This window comes from Schistocerca americana, chromosome 2, assembly GCF_021461395.2.
Source record: "Schistocerca americana isolate TAMUIC-IGC-003095 chromosome 2, iqSchAmer2.1, whole genome shotgun sequence".
In the NCBI taxonomy this organism is placed as follows: domain Eukaryota; kingdom Metazoa; phylum Arthropoda; class Insecta; order Orthoptera; family Acrididae; genus Schistocerca; species Schistocerca americana.
This window is the reverse complement of record NC_060120.1, coordinates 729,491,759-729,506,170: the sequence shown is the minus strand read 5'-3', so window position 1 is coordinate 729,506,170 and position 14,412 is coordinate 729,491,759. Positions and strand designations below refer to the sequence as shown.

General features: G+C 37.9%; 1 protein-coding gene across 1 annotated transcript in view; it reads right to left on the bottom strand.

The window, feature by feature from the left end:
* LOC124594743 (general transcription factor 3C polypeptide 1) overlaps positions 1 to 14,412 on the bottom strand; it is a 370,793-nt gene that overhangs the window by 317,307 nt on the left and 39,074 nt on the right. The gene's annotated exons all lie outside the window — the stretch shown is intronic.

Sequence of the window (14,412 nt, the reverse complement as noted above, 5' to 3'; positions counted from 1 at the left end):
CTGCTTCAAAAGTAAGGAAATAAATTACAAGCTTTCTTGGTACATGTACAGGCTTGTTTGACACATATGTGGCTAGATAATATTGAACTCGACACACAAGTTTGCTCCTTTAGGAGGGTCTTAAGAAGTTCTAAAAAATTTCATTATTCATTTGAAGAAAGTTGATATCATCGAGTTCTGAGGGTAATATTTCCTTTAGCAGATACTGATAGGCAAATCTCTCATTTTAAGCCTTCACTAGACCACAGTCCTGTTTTCTTCTTCTTCTTTAAACATAGTGCCAAAATCAATCCCAGGACTGGTTTGTCTGCATTAATGGCCATTCTCATTACTGTCAAAATATTTATGAAGACGGTCAGTGTCTGCTTCAAAATGAGGTTTAACTGACAAACATTGTTTGAATGTGTACTTGGTAAATCTGTGGCTAGATAAGAGTAACTTTGTCAAACCCCTATGATCGTTTACGGGGGCCTTAACGCGAGTATTGAACAATTAGCACTGGTTTTTCTGTAAGCCTACTATGGTGAAAGATGTTTTTACACTGTAGTTTTCATGTTGGGTATTACAGAGCAAACAAGACCGGTTTTACATTAACAAGTCAAACCTATTGTGTTACAGATCTTTAAATTTGTTGAGAGAGAGAGAGAGAGAGAGAGAGAGAGAGAGACACCTTGATACAAGCACATTGCTCCAGTTCAGTTTAGAGTAATAATGGATATAGTGTAAGATCATGTTTCAGAAATAAGGGAAGCTTATAGAGGAATGCATATAGACATGCATGTAGATTTCTGATAAGGTACACCTAATGTTTATTTTTCAGTACACAGAGATCAGCCAAAACATTATGACCACCTGCCTAACAGTTTGTTGGTCCACCTCTGGGGCAGTATACAGCAGTGATTTTTTGAGAAGTCCTTGGTACATTTCCGGCGATGTATGGCATCAGACATACGTCATACAATTCCCATAAAATATGGGCTGGTGGTTTCTGGTCACAAGATACCATCCCAGATGTGTTCCATAGGGTTCAATTCATGTAAATTTGGTGGCCAAGACATCAACATGAGTTCGCTATGCAATGTCACAGTCTTTAGCACTCTTGGTGTTTTCTGTCTCGTAGATCTCTTTCTTATCCCTTGTCTTGAAGCTGAATGCAGTGCATGGTGGGAAATTCAACTGAACTGTCTTACTGTAGGGCTCCAATTGATAACGACTATTTATTATTACTGATAACCTTATTTCAGTACAATCAAACTTCAAATAATATTATATGCCACCGCCTTTAGCTGAACTATCTGGTCAGCAACTTAATTAAACCTTGGGCCACTTCGTGTGACCAGCTATTATTTCAGAAAACTAACTTACCAAACGAAAGTGTTGGTCCGTTGATAGAAACAATAATGAACACAAACACACACACAAATTTTAAGCTTTCGCAACCCACGGTTGCTTCATCAGGAAAGAGGGAAGGAGAGGGAAAGACGAAAGGATGTGGGTTTTAAGGGAGAGGATAAGGAGTCATATGCCTGCTTGTGTCTGTTATGTGCAGATGGATATGTGTGTGTGTGCGCGCGAGTGTATACCTGTCCCCTTTTCCCCCCAAGGTAAGTCTTTCCACTCCCGGGATTGGAATGACTTCTTATCCTCTCCCTTAAAACCCACATCCTTTCATCCTTCCCTCTCCTTACCTCTGTCCTGATGAAGCAACCATGGGTTGCCAAAGCTTGAAATTTGTGTGTGTGTTTGTTATTGTTTCTATCAATGTACCAACGCTTTCGTTTGGTAAACCACATCAAATACTGATGAATCGATTCCACAGACCGAACGTGAGGAGAGGGGCTAGTGTAATTGGTTAATACAAACCATACAAAAAAGTGCACGGAAGTATGTTTTTAACACAGACCTACGTTTTTTTAAATGGAGCCCCGTTAGCTTTGTCAGCACATCTGAACATATAAACAAATACGTAATCAGTGCCGTTTGTTGCATTGTAAAATGTTAATTACATCCGGAGATATTGTAACCTAAAGTTGACGCTTGAGTACCACTCCACCTTAGGTACAGAAGAGACTGGAACAGCACATTACGTCCACATGCTAACACCTTTTTATTGGTCTTTTTCACTGTCGCACATGTACATTACCATGAGGGGTGAGGTACACGTGCACACGTTGTTTCTGTTTTAAATTACGGAGTGGAATAGAGTGTGTCCCGACATGTCATGCCAATAGATGTTCAATGTGGTGGCCATCATTTGCTGCACACAATTGCAATCTCTGGTGTAATGAATGTTGTACACGCCGCAGTACATCTGGTGTAATGTCGCCGCAGGCTGCCACAATACGTTGTTTCATATCCTCTGGGGTTGTAGGCACATCACGGTACACATTCTCCTTTAACGTACCCCACAGAAAGAAGTCCAGATGTGTAAGGTCAGGAGAACGGGCTGCCCAATTTATGCGTCCTCCACGTCCTATGAAACGCCCGTCGAACACCCTGTCAAGGGTCAGCCTAGTGTTAATTGCAGAATGTGCATGTGCACCATCATGCTGATACCACATACGTCGACGTGTTTCCAGTGGGACATTTTCGGGCAACGTTGGCAGATCATTCTGTAGAAACGCAATGTATGTTGCAGCTGTTTGGGCCCCTGCAATGAAGTGAGGACCAATGAGGTGGTCGTCAATGATTCCGCACCATACATTTACAGTCCACGGTCGCTGTCGCTCTACCTGTCTGAGCCAGCGAGGATTGTCCACGGACCAGTAATGCATGTTCCATAGATTCACTGCCCCGTGGTTTGTGAAACCCGCTTCATCGGTAAACAGGCAGAACTGCAACGCATTCTCTGTTAATGCCCATTGACAGAATTGCACTCGATGATTAAAGTCATCACCATGTAATTGCTGATGTAGTGACACATGAAACAGGTGAAAGCGGTGATGATGCAGTATGCGCATGACACTACTTTGATTCAGTCCACCGGCTCTCGCAATGTCTCGTGTACTCATGTTCATGGCAACAGCAGCTAACACACCAACTGCACCCACTTCTCCTGTGACGGGCCTGTTACGGACCCGTTTGCGTGCTACGAGCATACCTGTTGCATACAGGTGGCGGTAGATGTTTTGCAATGTGCGGCACGTTGGATGCTCTCTGTCCGGGTACCATTCTGCATACACCCTGCAGGCTTCAGCTGCATTTCGTCAACACTCGGCATAGATGAGTATCATCTCCGTCTTTTCAGAGTTCGAATACACCATGGTCACAGTTCCTACAACACTACACTATCACAGACATCTGGTAACACGGTGTACTACAGTTGGTCTGCGTGCGGAGACGAATGCAGAATAACAATAGCAGCAAGCGCTACATGCGGACACTGCGACAGCTACACCAAACCACAACAGTGCACTACAGCCACACTTGTAAACACGGTCGTCATCGTAAACATGTCCCTGCAGATGCTGCTCGCCAACCGTGGCCCGTGTTTGTTACAACACGCAACTGAACGTCGGAGGTTTCGAGCGTCAACTTTAGGTTACAATATCTCCGGATGTAATTAACATTTTACAATGCAACAAACGGCACTGATTACGTATTTGTTTATATGTTCAGATGTGCTAACAAAACTAACATGGTTCCATTTAAAAAAACGTAGGTTTGTGTTAAAAAACATACTTCCGTGCATTTTTGTATGGTTTGTATTAAACAATTACACTAGCCCCTCTCCTCACGTTCGGTCTGTGGAATCGGTTCGTCAGTATTTGATGTGGTTTACGAAACATATCCAGCGGTAACGTTAGGTGACTCACCCTGTATATATCATAAGGCGGAAAATATAGTCCAGATATATATATATCTGGACTATATTTTCCACCTTATGATTGATCCGTAAAATTATTTACTATGACAGTTTGCCAATGACTCTGCTGACTGAATGCTACTGGTAGTTGCCGTAAACACAGGGCAAACAAACACACTGATGTGGCCAGAGAGACAACTCACCAATGCTACTGCCTGCTAAATTCGCACCAGTATTCAGATGTGCTATGAGAGCAGCAACCTTAGCACTATCATGCTTCTCAAACAACTGTTGCACAATTCTAGCCTTGTGACATGGACTGTTATCCTGATGGAAGAGGCCATCACCATCGGAGAAGTCACCAAGCAGGAATGAATACAGTGCCTTCAATTGCTACCACAGGTCCCAAGGAAGACCTGGTAAATGCCCCCACAGCATAATACTGTAGCCACAGGCCTGAATCCATGGTGCAATATGCCTTTGGGGATAGCTTTTTGCAAGGATGATGGCATATTTGGATGCGACCATTGACTGGATGTAACAAATAATGTAGTTCAACTGACTAGGTGATTCATTTTGAACAATCCATGGTCCAATTTTAATGATCCCATGCCACTGCAAACATACCTGACAGTGTCACTGGGTCAGCTTGGAAACATGTGGGGGTCATCTGTTACAAAGCCCCGTGTCCCACATTTGCACTGAATGGTGTTCTCTGAAACACTTATATCTGCATCTGCATCTACACCTACACCTATACTCTGCAAGCCACCCGATGGTGTGTAGTGAGGTATTCTTCTTGTACCACATCTTTTCCTCTTCCCTATTGCACTTGTAAATGGCTTGTGGAAAGAACGACTGTCGGTAAACCTCTGAATTAGCTCCAGTTTCTTTTATTTTCTTGTTGTGTCCATTTAGCACAATGTAAGTGGGAAGAAGTATATCCTGCCTAACTTTTCCTGGAATATATTCTCTTGGAATTTCAACAGTAAGCGTCTTTGTGATGCAAAATGCCTGTATTGTAGGATCTCAAACTGGAGTTCGTTTAGCATCTCCGTAACGTTATGCTGACTACACAATTTCACATTAAAACATGCATATCTTCATCGGATCTTCTCTGTATTTTCTAAGAATCAAATCTCGTAAGGTTTACAGACTGATGAGCAATACTCAAGAAAACAATTGTTTGTTCTGTAAGCCACTTCTTTCATAGATGAATTACATTTCCTTAAAATTCTTCCAATGAATCTCAACTCGACACAGAATAATAATAATAATAATAATAATAATAATCCCGGTGGAGGCCCGGGAAAAGAATAGGCCTCCGGTATGTTCTGCCAGTCGTAAAAGGCGATGAAAAGAACAAACCACTAATAGGGCTAACCTCCCTTTTAGTGTGATTAGTTGGTTCAGGACAGAACTAAAGAAGCCTCGGACAAGCGCCGTCATGGTCGGGGACGACGCTTGAACCCTATGCCCGCCCACAATGGTAACGACACTGCTAGCCAACTGGAAAATGATTTAAATCCAAATAGAGGTGTTTTGCAGGATATGCTTCCTGCAACCACCCTAGAAGGAAAACAAAGACAGAGGATGAGATGGTCAGATGAAGTTAATCGACACCTCATGTTCTGTTATTACCAAGCAACAAACCTAGGATCCAACACAACTGGATACAGATCACAAGTATACACAACATTTATTACCAGATACCCAGAATTAAAATTTTTAACAGAACAATGACTAGCTGATCAGATCCGTGTAATAATAAAAAATAACAGGATACCCCAGTCAGAATTAGAAAACATCAAACAACAAGTACAACAAATACTGGAACAAAATAATGTGCAATCAGAAGAAGAAGAAAATACAGTAATGGACTCAAACATCCCAGAGCAAACAAACAAAGAACAACACGCACCAATTAAACAATCAGAGGAAAACGAAATCTTAAGACAGCCACCAGAACAAGCACAAATAGAACACGAAGTGACACAGATGTTAGATATAGAAGAAAAATTTCAGCTAACATATATAGAATACAAAGACACAAATACAGACATTAGACCATTCTTGCATAGACCACCAAATAACCCACAAGTCGAAACAACAATAAAAACTATCAACACAATCATACACAACAAAATAAATGAAAACACAACTATGGAAGAGTTACAACTACTGGTTTATATAGGAGCACTCACTACACTAAATATACACACTAGGCAGAGATCAGAACCAACCAACACACAGAAGAAACCCACAAAACCAGCATGGCAACACAGGCTACAGATCAAAATAGAAAAACTGAGAAAAGACATCGGACAGCTAACACAATTTATAAGAAATGAAATCTCAGAAAAAAAACGAAAAAGGTTAGGTAAAATCTCACAACAAGAAGCGACAGAGCAATTAGACGAAAAGAAGCAGAAATTACAAGCATTAGCCAAACGACTCAGAAGATACAAAAAAAAAAAAGTGAAAATAGAAGGAAACAAAACCAAACATTCAACACAAATCAAAAGAAATTTTACCAGACAATAGATAACACACACATTAAAATAGACAATCCACCAAACATAACAGACATGGAACACTTCTGGAGCAACATATGGTCAAACCCGGTACAACATAACAGGCATGCACGATGGATACAAGCAGAAACAGACACATACAAGATGATACCACAAATGCCTGAAGTGATAATTTTGCAACGTGAAGTCACCCAAGCAATTAATTCTACTCACAATTGGAAAGTCCCTGGAAATGATAAAATAGCAAATTTCTGGTTAAAGAAGTTCACCTCAACACATTCACATCTAACTAAATTATTTAACAGTTACACTGCAGACCCATACACATTCCCTGATACACTTACACACGGAACAACATATCTGAAACCTAAAGATCAAGCAGACACAGCGAACCCAGCTAAATATCGCCCCATAACATGCCTACCAACAATATACAAAATATTAACTTCAGTCATTAAACAGAAATTAATGACACATACAACACAGAACAAAATTATAAATGAAGAACAAAAAGGCTGTTGCAAAGGAGCACGAGGATGTAAAGAGCAACTGATAATAGATACAGAGGTGACATATCAAGCTAAAACTAAACAAAGGTCGCTACACTACGCATACATTGATTACCAAAAAGCTTTTGATAGTGTACCCCACTCATGGTTACTACAAATATTGGAAATATACAAAGTAGATCCTAAATTGATACAGTTCCTAAACATAGTAATGAAAAATTGGAAAACCACACTTAATATCCAAACAAATTCAAATAATATCACATCACAGCCAATACAGATTAAGCGTGGAATATACCAAGGAGACTCATTAAGTCCTTTCTGGTTCTGCCTTGCTCTGAACCCACTATCCAACATGCTAAATAATACAAATTATGGATACAATATTACTGGAACATACCCACACAAAATCACACATTTGCTATACATGGATGATCTAAAACTACTGGCAGCAACAAATCAACAACTCAACCAATTACTAAAGATAACAGAAGGATTCAGCAATGATATAAGTATGGCTTTTGGAACAGACAAATGTAAGAAAAATAGCATAGTCAAGGGAAAACACACTAAACAAGAAGATTACATATTGGATAACCACAGCGACTGCATAGAAGCGATGGAAAAAACGGATGCCTATAAATATCTAGGATACAGACAAAAAAATAGGAATAGATAATACAAATATTAAAGAAGAACTAAAAGAAAAATATAGACAAAGACTAACAAAAATACTGAAAACAGAATTGACAGCAAGAAACAAGACAAAAGCTATAAATACTTATGCCATACCAATATTGACCCACTCATTTGGAGTAGTGAAATGGAGTAACACAGACCTAGAAGCACTCAATACACTTACACGATCACAATGCCACAAATATAGAATACATCACATACATTCAGCAACAGAAAGATTCACATTAAGCAGAAAGGAAGGAGGAAGGGGATTTATCGACATAAAAAACCTACATTATGGACAGGTAGACAATTTAAGAAAATTCTTTCTAGAACGAGCAGAAACAAGCAAAATACACAAGGCAATCACTCATATAAATACATCGGCTACACCACTGCAATTTCATAACCACTTCTACAACCCTTTAGATCACATAACATCAACAGATACGAAGAAAGTAAATTGGAAAAAGAAAACACTTCATGGCAAGCACCCGTATCATCCAACACAGCCACACATCGATCAAGACGCATCCAACACATGGCTAAGAAAAGGCAATATATACAGTGAGACAGAAGGATTCATGATTGCAATACAGGATCAAACAATAAACACCAGGTATTACAGCAAGCATATTATTAAAGATCCCAATACCACAAAGGATAAATGCAGACTTTGTAAACAACAAATAGAAACAGTAGATCACATCACAAGCGGATGTACAATACTAGCAAATACAGAATACCCCAGAAGACATGACAATGTCGCAAAAATAATAAATCAACAGCTTGCCTTACAACATAAACTTTTAAAACAACACGTTCCTACATACAAGTATACACCACAAAATATACTGGAGAATGATGAATACAAATTATACTGGAACAGAACCATTATAACAGATAAAACAATGCCACATAACAAACCTGACATCATACTCACCAATAAAAAGAAGAAATTAACACAACTAATCGAAATATCCATACCCAATACAACAAATATACAAAAGAAAACAGGAGAAAAAATTGAAAAATACATCCAACTGGCTGAGGAAGTCAAAGACATGTGGCATCAGGATAAAGTTGACATCATACCAATTATACTATCAACTACAGGAGTCATACCACACAATATCCACCAGTACATCAATGCAATACAGCTACATCCAAACATATATATACAACTACAGAAATCCGTAATTATTGATACATGTTCAATTACCCGAAAGTTTCCAAATGCAATATAACACATACCGTACAGTTAAAAGGAAGTGACGCTTGATCAAGGTCCGCGTCACTCCATTTTTAACCGGACTTAACGTCTGAGAAAGTGAAGATAATAATAATAATAATTGTTACTATTATTATCATCTATATATATAATTAAGTTTGTATGGAACCCCCAGATGGCTAGCCATACTTGCTCTCTGCCCCGCCCCACTGCTTTCCATATGTACTATCTCAATCTGCATTTATGGGTTGGAACATAGGTCAGTTGTCACTAGCCATCCTTAGACTTTGTTTTGGCCAGTGTAGTTGCAGTCAGCCAGAGCTTAACGAGTGTGTAGTATCCATAAGACAGTCAGCACTCGTAGTGTGAGGTTATGTTGTTTGTTGTTATCTGAGTTACAATGAACAGAAAGTTAACTACAGAACAGTGTGTATTGGTTTTGCAGACATAGTGGAAACATGACTGTAGTTACGCTGTTGTTTATGACTTGTCTTTTCCAAACATCCAACCTTCATTCAACAACATACTCTTGAATTACATTTAAGACGAAGAGGCTGAGTTGGTAGCAGATCTTCCTTGTTCAAGTGGAGCAAAGTCTGTTATTACAGAAGAAAATCTTACATTGTCTTAAGAATCTTAATGTTGTTGCACAACATTTTGTGCAATCGCCAACTAAATCTAAAAAAAGTGTCCAAGGAGTATGGAATAGCAAGAACAAGCCTACAGAAGATTCAGAAAAAGCTGAAATTAAGATTTTATAGGACTACTTTACTTCAAGGCTTAAATGAAGATGATCCCAACAACTGAATAGGAGTCAGCGAGTTGTGTACAATCCGACAAGAAGCTGATCCTAAGATTTACGAAAGCACTCTGTGGAGTAATGAAGTGACTTTTAATGTGCATGGCAGAGTGAATAGACACAACTGTGTCTACTGGATTCTGTGAATACTCTTGTGGTGATGGACACAAGAGTTAAATACTTCTGGTGTGAGTGTAAGGGCAGGGATTTCCAGTGGTGGGCTAACTGGGCATAACTTACTTAATAGTGCCAGTTCTGCAAATTACCTAGATATGCTTCAAGATGTGTTGTTAGAGCTGCAAAATAGTTCTTTCTTTAAAGATCTGCAGCTGGTTATGGAAAAAACTGACACGGCAGCAAGATGGAGCACCCCCCCCCCCCCCCCCCCCCCACATTATGGAGTTATTGTGAGAGACTTTCTAAATGAAAACTCTGATGAATGGTTAGTAGTCAGGGTACTATTCATCAACTTCCATGATTCCCAGATATCACACCCAGGGATTTTTCAGTATGGGTTACAGTAAAAAAATTCTGTCTGTTCCTTAAAGATTATTGATGTTGAGCATTTGAAGGAATGAATCCCATCAGAATTTGAAAATCTACAGTCGCAAAAGATATGAGACAAACTTCTGTAAATCAATGTTGAAAAGATGCAATGTTTGCTTAGAACAGCATGGAAACAACTTAAACCATATTTTGTAGGTTCAATGAAGTTCACATTTATTTCTGTGTTGATAATAAATTAGTATTTTCATTTCTCTAGTATTATTGTAAATAATGCATTTCTGAAAGATAACTTTTGGCCCACAGTGTATATGAAAGTCACTGGAGGTCAGCACCTCCACTGTGACCAAATACACAAAAATAATTTTCCGCGACGCACATTACCTTGCATTTGGTATTGAAATACCTAAATAAGTTTATTTGTACCTAAGTTACATATTTGTTCATTACTGTGGAACACAATGCCCACCATTTAAATTCAATAAATGATATTTTTTAAACTGCAGCCTGAGGCTGGGGTAACAAGAGTACAATCTGAGAATACATACAGGATATAATGTGGTTATTCTGTGTATCATTGTTAGGAACGTAATAAAATAGTATTTTATGTGACTCTTCCACCTATTTTACAACCTTTCTGTTCATATGTGATACAGAACATGCCAACACTGCAACGTGGTTCCACATGTGGACTGATAAATTGATTCCCATGTCATGTCTAATGTGGCATGGTGTTTAGTGACACTATGTAAGTGCTTGAATGACATCACAATCAAAATTAGCCAATAGCACAACAAATAAATGATACATTAAACAGCCTGCAGGGGACACTGTTTTTCCTTTTATGAAATACACTGAGGCTTTGGACACACTGACAACCAAAATCATCATACACCACAAATTAAATGGTTACTCACTATCAAAAGTGATTGCAGGCATGTTCATAAAGGTGATGGCGTGGTAAATTTTGTTCATAAACAAACTGCAGTTTAAAAAATCTCATTAATTGGATGGAAATGGTGGGCTTTGTGCTCCACAGTAATAGACAAATATGTAAATTAGCTTCAAATAAACCGATTTAGGTAGTTCATCTACCAAATGGTGAGTAATGTAGTTCATGGATAGACTTTTTAGTATACTGGTAACAGTGGAGCTAACAACATTTGGTGACTTTAAAACAGGTGCAAATTCAGACAAAGTAATAAAAACTAGACTCACTTGTTTATTAAGCTCACATGATCTTAGAAATAAAGCTCAAGCACTAGACTAACAGAACAGATTATGCAATAATTATCAAAAAACTTTAAAAATTACATAAATTGCAATAGCTTAAGGCTTTTCATTACAATAACTACTTTTGTCAGATGTCAGTGTGAAACATAGTGAGTAACCATATGATTTATAATGCACAAGTTCACAGACTTTTGGTCCAGTTCAGTCATTACTAATAAATGAGGCAAACGTTCCTCCACAACTCAAGGAGAGAAATGGGTTACTGTTTGCCAGCCTGAAAGGATCTGACAATAAATGGATCAAGTTCTATTAAACTCTGTTGCAGTATTATATTTACTGCTGTACTATCACAAATATCAAGATACAGTAGTTTCAAAACATAGCAGAACTGGAAATAATGCTACACTGAAAGTACCACCTGGCTTGATTAGGGTCAGGAAGAATATACACAGTTTACATCTCCTTTATAATGCAACTATTCAGCAGATGTTCAAGCAAAAATACTTTCAAGTTAAGAAAACTTTTACAACAGTAATTGCAAACCTTATGAAACAGGTGAACAGCAAATTAATAGTGCGTTCTGGAAATACGAGCAAATGATATTGTGAACTAAGTGACACATATATCACAAAATTGCCAAGATGATTCACAATGAATCATTAAGACACATTTTGGTAACACAACCAATGTATATAAAGGGAAATAAGGAAGAAGTCTCAGCTAAAGTGCATTTATTATGGCCGCAGTTCTTGCACTGCATGCTGATTTTGGCAATTCGTTGACATAGTCATAGCCAATCGGGTGGTAGTATATGGCAGTCAATGAGAATCGTTGAATCTAATGACTTCTTTCAGTAAAAGATAAAAATTGATCACATTTGTTTTCAGTATAAAAAGTACCCAAATAACTTTTAATGACCAGGTTATAATGAATTTCAAAAATTGCTTACCGATTTTTGTATTTTTTTGGGGCCTGGAAAAAATTGCATGTGCCAACAGACAGCCCGAGGGCTGGGTTAGGTTGGAATTTAACAGTTTGGTTATGAGATAGTGCAGCCATCTAACGCGAATAAAGGAAAACTAGATGTGCTGACAGTCTGACCTGCAGATTGGCCCTAGGTCTATGTTAAGTTATAATATTTCTTGCCAGTTGACGAAGCCAACAAATCTCAACACAAAAATATGATTATCATTATATGCTGATGTGTAGCATAGCCTGAGATATACATCTGTCATTGCAATAATCTACTTGTATCTCTTATTTCCAATTTTGCTAAAAATTCTGACAAGTTGATTAAATTCTAACCTAACAGAACACAGTAACAGCTAACTTTCTTTACAAGCAATAGAAATTATAAATGAGAATCTCATTGGCTACCTACATTCAACTCATGATTCATCTTGTTGACTTCCCATGATTCATGGTACAAATTGTTGCCAACAGCATCAAGTCTCAAATTATGGGCAAATATCATTTACCTCCAACTTTTCTAAGATATCTGAAAATGTTATCCTATCTCAGCTAGGTGCCTGCTTCAAAAGACACAAACTGCTTACAGTATCACACCATGGTTTTTGAAAAGAGCTATACATGACCACCACAATTACACAGGTCTTCCATGCAATATACCGTGTGTCTGACAAGATGGTGTAGACTGGAGGTAATTTTTAGAACTGACAAAAGCTTTCAATATAATAAAGATTATAACTTTTCAATTTACCAGTGAAACAATACCATAAGATGTATCTCAGAGCTCAATAATTGGTCTTTTTCTCTTCTTCATACATAACAACAACATGGCACAACCCCATAAGTCCCACATAATATATTAGGCCAATGATACCTCAATCATACTGTATAGCAGACACTATCAGAAATAACTATGTGCTTCATGGATCAGGGCCTTGAGAGGAACATCAGTAATTAGCATTTACAGACATTTAAAACTGGTAGTTTTCATTGCTCAATGTAAATAATGTAGTAGCTTGGAAACAGACAGTAGTAACTACAAATTTCTTGATGTGTACAGGGCTGAAGATCTTTGATGAATAAACCACATTAATTTTCTATGTGGAAAAACCAGTTGTAGCTTGTGTGTCCTTAACCAGCTGTTGAAGATAATCCATTGCCACACATCAGAAATGTCTATTATGGGATAATTTATCCATTTCTTAACTGCAGGATTGAATTAATGGGTCATGCAGTGGACATATGCTTAAAGAGAATATGACTCTCTTAGAAAAGGCCAATAAGACTTACACATGGAGGAGTAGATTGTTTTTTCATGAAGTGTTTAAGCTGCACGAATACTTAATAATACATTGTTTATAGCTTATAACACTACTGTCTGCTACTGCTATACCATAACCTTAAAGTTGGAGACAGGTCGTGAAATAAAACTATCTTGTTAAAGCAATTATGGTATATAGCAACAGAGCAGTGTTTACTCTCTGAAAGGAATTTTGTTATGTTGACCATGATACACCTATCGGAGGTGGTATATCAGAAGTGAAAGTCAGAATTAGGTAAATATTTAAACAATATCAAACAATAATTTACTTATCCACAGCGTCTAAATGATGATAAAACGGTCGCCAGCCTAATTAGACATAAGAATGAGTAACATTCTAAGAATGAGTAACATTCTTGTTCGAGAACTGAAAATAAGTAACTTCAATGGGCTAACACGGCCTACACTTTTTCACACAAGAGTGCAACAAACTCTGGCACCTGCATATGTTCACGTTAAGGTTGGAGCTGACAGAGCAGAGCAGACTATTTGCATAAATATAACAGATAACGAAACACACTTACCTTGAGGACTTAGTCAAACTGAATGGTCTCAATAACGTTACTATTAATATTCACTGTAGAATCAAAAATTGGGCATAGGTTCAATGTTACTTTTCAAACATATTCCTATATGACATCAAATATGGATATGGTTCACAGCGAAATTAGTTATTGTGCATAGATTAAGTCTCTCACTACTAAACACCTTTCTAGTTGGAATGAAAATTAAATGGAGTTCACTAAGAAATTACTTCTCACTGTCTTTTGAATAAAGAGGTTACTGTTTTCATAGATAGTGGTCTTTCTATTAATCGTTATCTAGCTTG